This window comes from Podarcis melisellensis, assembly GCF_964234715.1.
Source record: "Podarcis melisellensis genome assembly, chromosome: W".
Lineage (NCBI taxonomy): Eukaryota > Metazoa > Chordata > Lepidosauria > Squamata > Lacertidae > Podarcis > Podarcis melisellensis.
In genome coordinates, this window is record NC_138535.1 from 20317004 (window position 1) to 20331733 (window position 14730).

Here is a 14730-nt window from a genome sequence, read left to right on the forward strand (position 1 = left end):
CAAATTGGAAAATTGCAATGGATAGAGAGAGGGGGGAGGATTAGATTCTCAATTATGCTCTCTATTGCTTCATGTAGGTTATCAATGGAACCCCTGAAAAAGATATGGCACACAAACGATTCCCAAGGATGGGAATGAAATTTGGGAATCGCAGCCCTTAAAATCTGCTTCCAGATTTCTTTGGGGAAACTCCTTGAAACTATTGCACAGATGGGAGAGCAGGAGCTGGTCGCTCGCCCATGCGCTGTTACCAAAAAGGAGCAATGCAGCAGCTGCAGATGGCTGCAAACAGGATGTTGATGTTTGTGACTGTTACCGTGGGAAGAAAGGGGCAGTCCATTCACTGAACTGAGCACCGGATGTTAGCTCAGTGTGTCATCTGACCTGTACTGGAAGTACATGGGAGGAGTCTATACTCTCTCTGCTGTTGATGTTGAGAGAGTGCAGACATGTTTCTCTGTACTGCTGCAAAAGACAGAAATAAAGGCATGTAAATACATTTCTGTCTGTCTCTTTCCCCTCCCTGGGGATAGCAGGGAGGAGAGTGAAGGAGTGGTGTGTTCTTCTCACGTTTGAGAAGGATCGCCGATAAGAGACCTCGCCTGTTTCCTGCCAGGAGTCGCAGACGGGGAGGTCAACAAGGAAATCAGCCGGGTGCCCGAAGAGTGGCACATTCCTCTGACAAGGCTTGATTCTAACATGCGCCTGGCAGGGACCTGGCCTCGTCGTGAGCAGCAGAGCTTCCCGCCGTGGGGCTCAAGGCGGACTCCCGAGAAGGGCACGGAGGCTGCAGCGCCTGCTGTCGCTTACTCCAAAGTAAGTGTGTACGCACTTACCTGGGACTAGTTGGCCCGATCTGACTCAATGCACTTACTTCTGAGTAGACATTTAGGGGAGGGGGGTGAAATGTTGCGTCTGCCTGTTTCTTGCAGGAAAATCGCCAGGAAAGTGTTGTTCTTATTACACCTGTTGCTTGAGAGAACTGCCAGCAATGCAAGGAGGCAAGGTGCGCGCCCAAAGGGCGGCAGACCCGTGTATAGCTGTGCGTGTGTGAATGTGAAGTTGCGTGCAGTGGGCGAGAGACGAGACCTGCAGCCAGGGAGAAAGTGTGGTTCCCACAGGCTTTCTCAGGGGAAGCGGGCAAGGCAGGGAAGAGGCGCTTGCCCTCCGAGGCTGCAGCAGGACATGATACAAGAGCAAGCGCGCAAGAGGCGTGAGCCACCCGTGCACGCCAGGCACAGATGGCAGCAGCAGCTCCCTCCGAAAGCGAGGGGCGGGGATTCGTCTTCTGAGGGTATAGGCAGCAAGGAGCCAAAGACAGCTCCCGAGCGTGCAAAGGGAAGGCAGTGTGGTGTGGCGGTTAGAGAGCTGAACGTGGGGGCCGACCTGATCTTACTCAGAGCAGAGCCACGGACATTACGGGACACAGAGAGAGTTTGGTGAGAGCCTGCAGTTCGATGATTCTTTGAGAGCAGGAGAAGGACTTTTCCCTACCCGCTTTCTCAATGCCATCCATCATTTTTTTTAAAAATATCTTATATCTATCAAAACATATCAGTTCCAACAGTCATACAACAGATCTTCTCATCTTATACAATATTTTAGACTTCCGTCAACACCTCTGATGATTTCCCATTCTTTATCACTTATTCTGCATTTCTTAATTTCTAGATTACATTTAATTATCCTTAACTAATAATGCTTTTCGTAGACTTTCTTGCAGTATTTCAAACTATCCACCTTACCAAACTTCTTGCAGTCCTACTAGCGTAATCTGTTCATCACAATTACTTTTCAAATAGTTCATATATTTACTTCAGTCTTCTACAAATCTCTGATCCCACAGGTTTCGAATCCTTCCTGTTAATTTATCTAATTCTGCATAGTCCATCAACTTCACCCTCCATTCTTCTTTCGTTGGTAGTTCTTCTTGCTTCCATTTTTGTGCCAATAATATTCTTGCTGCAGTCATTGCATATAACAACAACTTACAATCCTGTCTATTAATATCATCTCCTACAATGCTAAGTAAAAATGCTTCTGGTTTCTTAATCAATGTCTGTTTCAACATCTTTTTCATCTCATTATATATCATTTCCCGGAAGCTTTTCACTTTTTTTACATTCCCACCACATGTGATAAAAAGGTCCTTCCTTTTCTTTACATTTCCAACATTCATTACTTATTTTATACATTTTAGCTAATTTTACTGGGGTGATATAACACCTATACAACATTTTCATCACATTTTCTTTCAAAGCATTGCATGCAGTAAATTGTAATCCTCCCTTCCACAATTTTCCCCAATCTTTTAACTGTATATTATACCCCAAATCTTTGGCCCAGTGTATCATAACCGACTTTACCTCTTCATCTTTCAAATGCCATTCAAGCAGCAATTTATACATTTTAGACAATTTTTTTTATTTATTATTCAATACATCAATTTCAAATTTTGATTTGTTATCATCAAATCCTTTCCCCCTCAAATCCTGTTTAAACATTTCATTGACTTGGCAATAGTGCAGCCAATCACTTCCATATTCTTTAACCTAAAAGAATAACCACTTTAACCCAAGTGGTTAGCACGCTGTCCACCAGCCCAAAGAGTGCTGGATTGTCTGTGTGCCGCTTGTTCGCTTATGGTAGTCTGTTGTAACATACACAGAGCTACTCTCTCAACCGGAAAGGAGAGTAGAACACTTCAAAATGAATAAATTAAAATTAATCAGCCACAGATTTGCTTGATCTATAAGTGATACGTTGTGGTCTTAATATTGATCCGTTAATTGGTCTAGGGGTTTTCAATTCAGCTATGTAGTTGTTCCTCGCAATATTGACTTGATATAATGCTTATGGCCCTGAGAGGTAGTGCCTGGCCCATGGTCACTCAGTGAGCTTCATGGCCTGCTGTGGATTTGGACCCTGGTCTGCCCAGTCTTAGTTCAACACTCTTAGCACTACCTTTTACTGAAGAAAATAAACTTGTTCAGAAACAGAATAGTCAAAGAGCATACACCGAGTGCTCCTAGCAGCCTTCTTCGTCTTCCCAGAGGCACAGCTCTTAGTTACTGATTAACTGGAGTCCTGGAGCCGCTCCGTCTGCAACAACACAACATCCTGGCTGAGACACACACACTCTACACACAGACTGAGGCCCACAGAGATGGCTGGTTACATTTATAGGGAACCCAAGATGAGTCCCGAGTCACAGTGACCCAGCATTTGACTGCTAACACTTAGGCTTGACAGATTTGTGTAGCCCTCGTAGGCCGCGCTGCCTAGGCCTGGCCTGCTTCTGCTCTCAAGAACCTTTGTCTCCTGACAAAACCTCAGCCCTGTCCTTAAGCGCTTAGCCATCTTCTGGGTTCTTGGGACAGGAGCATGCAGCTAAAGTGTCCCATCCTTGCTGCTCTTCACCAGTTCAGAGTCAGGCAGGTCTTTGGCCAATTTGTGGCGATGCATCAACTTTGATGTGATCGAGAGAAGTGAAGCTACTGTGGAACCATTGCTCTGCCAAGTCCTCAAGGGGCGGTACAGAGTTCTCCTCCCTCCCACTTAGTCCCACAGCCACGCTGAGAGGCAGGGACTGGGCATTCACGCCTAGTGTGGATTTGGACCCTGGTCTGCCCAGTCTTAGTTCAACACTCTTGCCACTACCTGTCAGAGGAACTGGCAAAAAGCCACAGGAAAAGATTTTGCAAGGATACAACAGTCTCTCAATCTGTGCACTTTTGCCCATGCTAGACCCCAGCAATGCTTATGCAGCTGCAGTAAAAGAGCCAGGATGCTTCCTTGGATGTTTGAGCATGGGCCATACTGGAGATCTAACTCCTTTTTGTGTCTCTCCTCCTGCTGTAGGTCCGAGGGCGGCTTCCAAAGAAGCTACTGGGTAAGTTTGTTTTACTTAAAGTCTTTGCAAAAGAGGTGGTCGCTTTGACTGTGAGCCCGATCAAGATGCACAACAGTGCACTGCCGCCTTGGGCAAATGAGAAGCTATGGAGGGATCATGCAACTTTTTGTTCTTTTCAAAGTTTGCACTTCAAGACTTTTATTTTACTTTTTATTTTTTTTATATAAAAATTTTTATTCATTTTTCCAACACTTAATATAAAAAACAAACAAAAGACAAAACAAAAACATACACAACATTAAACATATACCGACTTCCCCATACCTCCCTTTCGCTGCATCCTTATTCCAAATTTTTTTAGCAACCCTTTAGTCAGTTTATCTATTAATTCCCTTTCATTAAATTTCCTTAAACTTATCAGTTACAGCTGTAATTCTCTACTTCTTACCCCTTGACATCTTAACACTCCTCAATTTTACAACAGTTTTTAAGATATATTTTAAATTTCTTCCAGTCCTCTTCCACTGTCTCTTTCCCCTGGTCTCGGATTCTGCCGGTCATCTCTGCTAGTCCCATGAAGTCTGTCACCTTTGTCTGCCATTCTTCCAGAGTAGGTAGTTCTTGCATCTTCCAATACTTTGCCAGAAGAATTCTTGCTGCTGTAGTAGCGTACATAAAAAAAGTCCTGTCCTTCTTTGGCACCAATTGGCCAACCATGCCCAGGAGAAAAGCCTCAGGTTTCTTAGGAAAAGTCCACTTAAGGACCTTCTTAATTTCATTATAGATCATTTCCCAAAAGGCTTTAATCTTTGGGCAGGTCCACCAAAGGTGGTAAAAGGTACCTTCAGTCTCATTGCATTTCCAACATTTATTATAAGTACCTTTTCCTCCAACTGCTCCAAGTTTTTGTTCTTCCTCCGTTGGTATTGAGGGAAGTCCAAATGATAGATTTGCAATGTCAGTTGTTTCTTTCTCTCCTACAGTTCCTTTCTGCAGATCCTCTGAGTATTTCTCCAAAAACTGTTCTTTATCTTGAATTGTTCTTATTTTAATCTTCTTTCCTTTAAAGTTGAAGGACAATCCTTGTGGGAACTCCCACCTGAATGGGATGGAATTTTTCTTCAGCAGGTCAACCAGATCTTTGTAGAGGGTTCTTACCTCCAAAATATATTTAGGGATATCCTTGAAGATCTGTGTCTGAGAATTCTGGATCACCAGTGCCTTTTGATAATGCAGATTCAATATTCTATCTCTTTCTTCCTTAGATCTCAGTGTAATTAGGCAATCCCTTGGCTTCTTGCCTTGTCTCCTGCCCAGCCGAAAGGCTGTGGTTATTACAAACTCCTCATCTACTTCCAATTCATCCTGCCAGAATTCCGCAAAGTTCTCTGTAAGGAATTCCGCAAGATTGTTCCCCTCACTTTCAGGAACTAATCTTAATTTCAGATTTTTCTCCTTTCTCTGCAGTTCCATTAAGGCCAGAGTTGCATCATGTTCATTCACTTTTTTTGCAATCGGGATAAACTTTTGCCTTGTCTCCTCTGCGGTACTTTTGGCACTTTCCGCAATTTTTCTTGTTTCTGTACTTTCTTGAATTAATCTATTTATAGAATCTGTATTAGATGTCACAGTTGCAGTATTCAAGTCCAATCTTGCTGTCAGTTCTGTCAGTTTTTTAGAATTTTCTGTAGACTGCTTTGTCAGTGCTTCCAAAGACTGGTTTACTTTAAGCAGTGCCTGTGTCATAGAATCCATTGATGCTGTAGTTGCCTTTTCCTGCACAGCTGGTGTTGCTCCTGATATTGAGCCCCTTTTTCTTTGTGCAAGCTTTGCTTTGGATCTGGTTGATATCTCATCCACTGGGGCGCTCATATCCTCAAGGTCGTTCTCACAGGAAAAGTTTACAAGTGGAAAATCCCACTGTTTCTTCTTCAATGAAACTGTTTCCCTTTAAACCCTCTAGAGGGAGCATTCAATTGTATCCAAATGGAAATAAGAGACAAAGAAACAAGGAAACATAGAGCGATGAAAAAGTTCAAGAGTCAAACTGTAAATCCTTACTTTGTTTCAACCAAAAGTTCAGCAAAATAATTCCTCTAAAGTCCCGTAATTTTGTTTCAGATAAAGTCCACTTTGTATCCCCAATTAATCTGACAGTTCACTTTCCCGGTGCCTTATTCAGGCAGCCCGGTCCAGGGGGGTTTGGCAGTGAAAGACTTTTTTCCTTCCGCTTATTTTAATGCAGGTTAACAGTGTCCAATTTTCTTCCCCCCTTCTCCTGCCTGATGGGGGGAGGTTTAAGTTCAATGTCAGGTTTGACAGATTAGAAAAGAATTTTCCTTTTAAATGCAGCTTGTTCTTTCGTTGCTTTGTTTATCATGCAGTTCGGGGAGGCAGACTTCCTTAATTTAAGCCGTTCCCGTTTTCAGCCAAATGTCAAACTTTAATGTCCCGTTAAATCTCTCAGTCTTACTCACGGGTGTTACAGTCGGTCCGTAGTTTCAGGAAGGAATCGGCGCTCTCCGTTGATGGCGACGCGGCTTCACTCCACGGGCTGGGTAGCGACTCTCAGCACCGCGCTCACTCCCGATGCCGCTCCGGAGCCTTTAAAAAGGCTCTTTCACAGTACCGGGGGGCGCAAAGGTGCCCACCGAGTCTCCTTGTTCACAGGCTTCAGCACCTGTGATTTTAGGGGTCCCCCGCTCGCCGTAGCGGGTCAGACCCGAACTCGTGGAGCAGTCCTGCTTCGGAGCTCGAAGCAAGGACCGCCATTAACGCTGGCGCCGACCGGAAGTCTCCTATTTTACTTTTTAAATCCCCTTTGCAAATTCGAGAAGTTTGCCCATGTTGTGCCTCAGCATTTGATGCTACTTCTGTGCAGCCTCACCAGTGCACTGTGCTCACTAGAAAGACTCCCTTAAAAATCCATTCTTTGCCAAACTCATTTTGGCACCAATGCTCTCCCTGATAACAACAACAACAACAACAACAACAACAACGATTTATTATTTATACCCCGCCCATCTGGCTGGGCTACCCCAGCCACTCTGGGCGGCTTCCAACAAAATATGAAAATACAGTAATCCATCAAACATTAAAAGCTTCCCTAAACAGGGATGTCTTCAGATGTCTTCTAAAAGTCTGGTAGTTGTTGTTCTCTTGGACATCTGGTGGGAGGGTGTTCCACAGGCCCTCTGCCTGGTTCCCTGTAACTTCGCTTCTCGCAGCGAGGGAACCTCCAGAAGGCCCTTGGAGATGGACCCAGGTGTCCGGGCAGAACAATGGGGGTGGAGATGCTCCTTCAGGTATACTGGACCGAGTCCATTTAGGGCTTTAAAGGTCAGCATCAACACTTTGAATTGTGCTCGGAAACGTACTGGGAGCCAATGTAGGTCTTTCAAGACCAGTGTTATGTGGTCTCAGCAGCCGCTCCCAGTCACCAGTCTAGCTGCTGCGTTCTGGATTAATTGCAGTTTCCGAGTCACCTTCAAAGGTAGCCCCATGTAGAGCACATGGCAGTAGTCCAAGCGGGAGATAACTAGAGCATGCACCACTCTGGCGAGACAGTCTGCAGGCAGGGAGGGTCTCATCCTGCGTACCAGATGGAGCTGGTAAACAGCTGCCCTGGGCACAGAATTGACCTGCGCCTCCGTGGACAGCTGAAGGAGAAAAATAATCATTTCCTTAATAACAATTTAAATAGCGTATTTAACTAAAACAATAAAATTATAGCATATGTATCCATGTTTGTTAACTGATGTGGTTAAACGTGGGGTTTTTTTGTTTAAAAACCCAAAAAAAACTTAGACTGAGTTTTAGCACACATGGAAGACTTAAAACAAATACTTCTTTCCTGATGAATATTTTTTAAAAAAAAAAAATATTTATTGAAATTTTTAAGTAATAGTGTAACAAACAAACAAAGTTATAACATAGCATAACATATTTTCTCATCTTCTTGTGACCTCCTCGCATCTCCCGCCCCTACCTTCCATGTTAAAAAGTTAATCCAGCAAATTATCACCTTACTTTCCTGATGAATAGCCTTTGGACTATAATGTAACTTAAATAGAAAACTATCTTTAGAAAGATCTTTCCTCCAAAAGCATTTTATTTTAAAAATCCAATTTAAATAAAAAACAGATTTTTTAATTATTCTTTTTTAAATCATTGATTTTTATCCACCCTGTTGGGTGTACACATTGAATGTGTCATACCTGGAAAATACCTCTTGCAAGAGCAGCCATAGGAGGTGCGCTCTAGTAGAGGCAACGCCAATGAATTTCATTTAAGATTTCCCATCGTCCTCAGCTTGGCTATGTGCCCTGGTTCTTCTTGAAGAAGAGACATTCATCATGAGATCTTCCCTTCTCCTTATCAGACTCTTGTATAAAGAGGACTGTCAAGGTAGGGAAAGATGCTCCACCTCATAATAATCCTAATTGTTTTAGCTAATCTTTTGGCTGAAAGATAGAAAACTAATAGTTGTGTGCCTGCTTCTTAGCCTAATCCTGTTTCTTCCCACGTGAATGCAGTTCTATAGAGTAACACGAAAGACACCCTAACTCAGGCTTCCTCAACCTCGGCCCTTCAGATGTTTTGAGACGACAATTCCCATCCTCCCTGACCACTGGTCCTGCTGGCTAGGGATCATGGGAGTTGCAGGCCAAAAGCATCTGGAGGGCCGAGGTTGAGGAAGCCTGCCCTAACTCCTCAAGATGTTGAACTTGCTCCAGCTTCGGAGTACCTGCTATAAAAGAAACAACTCTAAGAAAGTCACGGTGCTCCAAAGCGTCACCAGTTGCATCAAGTTGCTTTAGAGAGAGCATTCATGATCATCATTATCACATTACAGAATTGCTTGGCGACTAAGCAGGGAGCAGCACACGGAGATAAGGGGGGAAGCAAGTACTCTGCAGCCTGTGCCTCTCCCATCCCTGTGCATCATGAGTTCAACAAGTACAGAATGTAATGCAACCCAGCACAGCAACAGCAAGAGGGGCAGTCGCAACACCTCCGCAAGACCTCCTCATACTCTGGGCAAGATGATGGTGGGAACTGCTTCTGAACCCTGCATCCCCTCCTCCTCCTCCGCTTCCTCCTCCCTGCCACACAGCCTTAAGGATAGAAGCATTGATGTGGAAGTAGTTGACCTCACTTGCGAAACTTCAGAACCTATATTTGTTGATCTTACGCAAAATGATTCTCTTGTGCTTGTTGGAGAGAGTGGGCAGCAGCCCAATAGAGAGTTCAGACCTCAACCATTGTCTGACAGCCTCATATTTAGTGGTGGTGGTGATGATAGCAGACACACAGAGAGTGGTGCTCTTGCCACTAGAAAGCTCCCCAGAGAAGTGGGAAGGAGGGAATTTGCAAGATCCTCAGGCACTTTGAGTTGTGGAATTTGCATAGACAGCTTTCAAGAGAGTGTGCAAAGCAGACAGCTTATAGTGTCAACAACATGTGGCCACATCTTCTGTAGTCAGTGCCTCAGCAATTTTCTTAGGTATGCTAACTTTTGCCCAATTTGTAGGAGGAAACTCACTCCAAAGGAGTATCATCCAATTTATATGTGAAGACATGAGTGTTCCTGAACACAGTCTAATGTGGCCTTCATAAACATGAGTGAACTCCAAAGAACACACCAAGTACAGTATATATGACTTCAATATGACAGTTAGCAATTTCGCTTTTTCCCAGTTGGCCTCCTTATAGTCCAGTTGTACTGTTTCAGCTTCGTTTTGCTTTAAGGTTTTTGCAGCTCACATTTTTTGAGGTCTGTAGATGTTTGAAGAACAGCTTGGAGGATATGTCTGCTGCTGCCACATTGCTTTGTGCCAATATCTCATTTCTGTTCTAGTTCTGTTGCTGCTTTGAGAAAAGACTGATGTCGAGTGAACTCATCTATTCAAGACTAGGCTAGTCATAGTCATCTATGATAATACAACCTGCAGCTTCTTTTTGCAATTTGCCTTGTAAAAAACCAAAGCCAACCACTCACTGGTGGAAGTCTGTTCCACGTCTACTTGCTTTCTAGTGGCAAACCCCTCTTTCTGTTGATGTAGCCCTAATAAAGACCAAGGTTTATACAACACTGTTGCTCATTTCTAACGCTGCATGCATGAATGGTTTATTACAAAGAACTCTGGGTGGTCCGAGTCTTCTCTTGAAGAGAATACAGCCATCATGTTAGATCTGAGCAGCTTTCCCTGTCCAGGCATATGCTTAAGGAGCAGTTCATAGTGGAGTCCGTACCGAGGTTGCCACGTGGGGCAGAATCCAATGGAGATGAGCTAAGCCATTTATGTGAAACACTCCTCAAATGGTTGGCAGAGGATAAAGTAATTCTCTGCTTCTCATAAACGCTTTGCTGTGGTGAAGCTGCACCCATAGGGCCATGTTTCAAGCAGCAAGCATGTAAGACTTGAACCTCGCATGATGAAGTCAACTTGAGTTGCGGTGACTCCCTTTCTCAGCCCTGTCACGTAGTCATAGTGGAACTATGAATGGCTTGACCTGTTGAACTTTGGGATGCTGCTGTACTAATAGGTCTAATTGCTTTAAAACGTTTTATGTTGATAACTCTTAAATGAAAGACTTTCTCTTAAATGTATAAAAAATGCCTTCCAGTAGCACCTTAAGGTAAAGGTAAAGGTACCCCTGCCCGTACGGGCCAGTCTTGACAGACTCTAGGGTTGTGTGCTCATCTCACTCTAGAGGCCGGGAGCCAGCGCTGTCCGCATACACTTCCGGGTCACGTGGCCAGCGTGACGAAGCTGCTCCGGCGAACCGGCACCAGGGCAGCACACGGAAACGCCTTTTACCTTCCCGCTATAAAGCGGTACCTATTTATCTACGTGCACTTAAGGGTGCTTTCGAACTGCTAGGTGGGCAGGAGCTGGGACCGAACGACGGGAGCTCACCCCGTCGCGGGGATTCAAACCGCCGACCATGCAATCGGCAAGTCCTTGGTGCTGAGGTTTTACCCACAGCGCCACCCACGTCCCTATCCAGTAGCACCTTAGAGACCAACTAAGTTTGTTCTTGGTATGAGCTCTCGTGTGCATGCACACTTCTTCAGATACATGAGCACACAAAAGCTCATACCAATCACAACACGGCTACCTACCTGTATCTTAAATGTATGCCAGCCAATCTTCTGTTGGTAGAAAACATGGGCTATCCAGCTAATCAGCAGCATCTCACCAGGCCTTAATCGGCTGCGGTGAGTCTCATAATATTTCCCCTCATGTTTCTTGTTTATTCGATTTTAAGGAGTCTCGCAACATAGTGAAACCTCACCCGTGACAGCTTGGAGGGCCAGTGTTACGCTTCCAGTTCAGCACTGGATTGAACACCTTTTTCAAAAGGGAGGCTTCCTTAGTCTCCCCGCAGCCTGCTGCAGGGGCCTAGCTGCACACACCCCATATTAGACTTGTACATAGCCTGTCAATCATGTGGCATGGTTAGGACTTCCACAGATGGCATTGTCTCCGTGAACATGGGCTGTGGGGATCAAATACTCTGTGCAAATGTGTCTGGTGTTACCAGAACCTATATGCACCCCCAGCTTTCGAGGGGAGCTTAAGAGAGAATGCTCAACGGAAGGTCATTTCAATTCATCCCTACCATCACCGTTTCTGTTCTGTTTGCACAGACGCTCTTACTGAAGAACAAATGACACTTTGCCCAGGGAGGGACCTTGGTAATATGGTGCCCTCCTGGTGCCTTCCAAAAGCCAGGCAGGGGAGGGGTCAGGCTTGGGGAAGGATGCACAAGGCTCTGGTGGGGTCCTAGAGCCCTCTCATCTCAGTCCCAAAGCTGGGAGAGCGCTAACTAGGCTTGGGGAAGGAGGCAGGAAGGCTCCCTTCTGGCCCCCACATCCTGTGCAGGGGAAGAGCTTCACTGCCCTAAATCCACCTGAAATATATTCAGAGTCGCAAAGTGATTTCATGCTCTTTATTCAGCTCATAGTGGTGAGGAGGAATGAATGAATGTCCCCTCAAAGTATCTGCTTTATATACATTACTTACACAATGGGCTGCACATGATTGGCTAATTCCAGAATTCTACTGTAAGCCAATCAGGTTGTGGATTCACTTCTATCTAGAGCATGATTGGGTGGTTCCTGCCAACCAATCATACTGCTGCATTGTTCTAGGACCAATCAGACTGCTGCATTCTGAATCCTATTGTTCTAAGACCAATTAGACTGCTGCCTTTTGGATCCTATTGTTCTAGGACCAATCAGACTGCTGCAGTTTGGATCCTATTCAATTCAGTACATAACACCCCTCCCCTCTAAGTTCCAGTCCTGCCCGGGAGGTCGCATTCATAGTCCTCAAGGTACGCCGGCAGCCTATGTGTGCGTTGCGGCCTGGGGTGTTCCCTGGTCCGGGGTTCAGGTTGTGGCTCGTGTTCCAAGGATGCTGGCTGTGATGGGGCTGTTTGGTCTGGCGCAACCGGCTGGCTCAGTCGTGGTTCTGGTGTCCTTTCGGCCTCACGGGTCCTCTCTGTATTTACTGATTCTGCCTCTCCTGCTTGCCCCTGCTGCTCTATGGGTCTCACTGCCCCACTGTTCCCTTGGGACTCCTCTGACCTGTCCTCCTCCTCCTGGTTTTCTCCCGGGAATCGTCGCCGTATCTGGTCGCAGTGGCGGCGCCAGCATTGCCCTCCATCTGTTAGCACCTCGTACGACACGGGGCCAGTGACCCTGGTGACTGTGGCGGGTACCCATGCAAGGCCTGCCCCAAAATTCTTTGCGTACACTGGGTCCTGGGCCTCGAAGGTCCGGGGGTTCCTGCCTTCCCCCACCACTACCTCATCCTGAGCTCTATCGGGGTGAAGGCAGTGCAATCTGACTGCAAGGCGCCGACCCATTAGTAGTTCAGCGGGGCTCCGGCCAGTCGTTGAGCTGGGGGTGCTGTGCTAGAAGGAATGTGGCAAGGCGGTACTCCCAATCCCCTTGCGTCATGCGGCGAAGGGTGTCCTTGGTGGTCCGCACCATGCGTTCTGCTTGGCCATTGGTGGCCGGGTGGAATGGCGCCGAACGGATGCGGCGGATGGTGTTCTGCGCTGTGAAGGTTTGGAATTCTCCTGACGTAAATGCAGTCCCGTTGTCTGAGACGAGAGTGTCAGGGAGCCCGTGAGTTGCAAACAGCCTGCGTAGTACCCGGATGGCTGCGGATGTAGAAGTGGACGGTACCAGTGCGACTTCCAGCCATTTGGTGTAGGAGTCCACCACTATGAAGAATGTTTTACCTGAAAGGGGCCAGCAAAGTCCACATGCAGGCATGACCATGGTGCTCGGGCGGACTCCCAGGACTGGACTGGGGCCCTTGGGGGATCTGGGCAGGATTATTGGCAGGCCTGGCAGTGTTTGACCCAGGCCTCTATCTCTCCGTCGATCTCCGGCCACCACACATAACTCCTGGCAAGGGCCTTCATTCTTACTACCCCTGGGTGTGTCTCGTGTAGGGCTGTGAGGACCCTTTTGTGGAGGGGCTGGGGAACAACGACCCTGCTTCCCCATAACAGGCACCCCTTGTGGGCCGACAGTTCATGTTTGCGGGTTGTGTAGCCGGCGAATTCTGGCCCGGGGCTGCTGCTGGGCCATCCCCTCCACACCCAGTCCAGGACCCGGGAGATGACCCTATCTTTCTTGGAATGGTGTGCAACTTCTTGTGCCTGAATGGGGCGGTCGGGAAGCAGCTCCAGGCTCATAACCTCTTGTGCAGGTGCTGGGTCGGGGCCTGTTTCCGGTAGTGGTAGCCTGCTGAGGGCGTCCGCATGGCCCGTCGCCTTTCCAGGTCGGTGAATCAGTGCATACTGGTAGCTGGCAAGGAAAATTGACCACCTGAGGACGCGAGGAGACAGCACTTGGGGGGTCTGCTTTTCGGGGGCAAACAAGCCAAGCAACGGCTTGTGGTCAGTCACCACGGTGAAGGGCCACCCGTACAAGAAATCATGGAATTTTTTTACTCCCTTCACGATTGCCAGACCCTCCTTGTCAATTTGCGAGTAGTTCCGCTCGGTTTCGTTGAGTGTCTGGGGAAAGTATGCCACCGGTACCTCTCTTCCATCCGGGAGTTGGTGTCCCAGGACAGCGCCGATGCCATAGGGCGAGGCGTCGCATGCTAGCACCACCGGTAGCCTCTCGTCAAAGTGTGCTAAGACCGGGTTTGAGACAAGCAAGTCCTTGACTGCCTGGAATGCAGCCTCCTGGTGCTGCCCCCACACCCAAGGGGCCCGCTTGTCCAGGAGTCTGTGTAGGGGCTCCGCTACTGCCGCCTTGTGGGGAAGGAAGGAATGGTAAAAGTTCAATAGTCCCAAGAAGGCCTGAAGTTCAGTCTTGTTCTTGGGCACTGGGGCATCACAAATGGCCCGTACCTTGTCCCCAGTCGGGTGGACCCCTTCTGCGTCCACCATAAATCCCAGAAAGTCCACCTAAGGCACTCCTAGTCGACATTTTTCCCGCTTCACCTTGAGACCCGCTGTCTGGAAACGGTGCAGAACGGTGCGGAGGCGGTCCTCAAACTCCTCTGGTGTGGGCCCGGCAATCAACACATCATCGAAGAAGGGGGTGACGCCAGGAATCCCTTTAAGGAGAGAGTCCATTAGATTCTGGAATATGCCTGGTGCCACACTGACACCGAATTGCAGCCGCTTTACCCTGAACGCTCCTCTGTGCGGTACAATCGTCTGTGCCTCTGCTGTGGCCTCATCTACTGGCAGCTGTTGATATGCTTGGGCCAAGTCCAGCTTGCCAAAATTTTTCGACCCAGCCAGGGTGGCAAGGACATGGCTGACCACTGGCACTGGGTATGCATTGGCCGTGAGGGCCTTGTTTATGGTACATTTGTAGTCTGCGCAGATGC

General features: G+C 47.1%; 1 pseudogene across 1 annotated transcript; it reads left to right on the plus strand.

Annotated features, from left to right (window-relative positions):
• The first annotated feature begins 734 nt into the window (after positions 1-734).
• Positions 735-9929, plus strand: LOC309361159 (E3 ubiquitin-protein ligase RNF4 pseudogene; annotated as a pseudogene). Its single transcript, XR_014173429.1, has 3 exons — positions 735-816; positions 3862-3892; positions 8709-9929. The product of XR_014173429.1 is annotated as an E3 ubiquitin-protein ligase RNF4 pseudogene (transcript).
• Positions 9930-14730: the final 4801 nt, after the last annotated feature.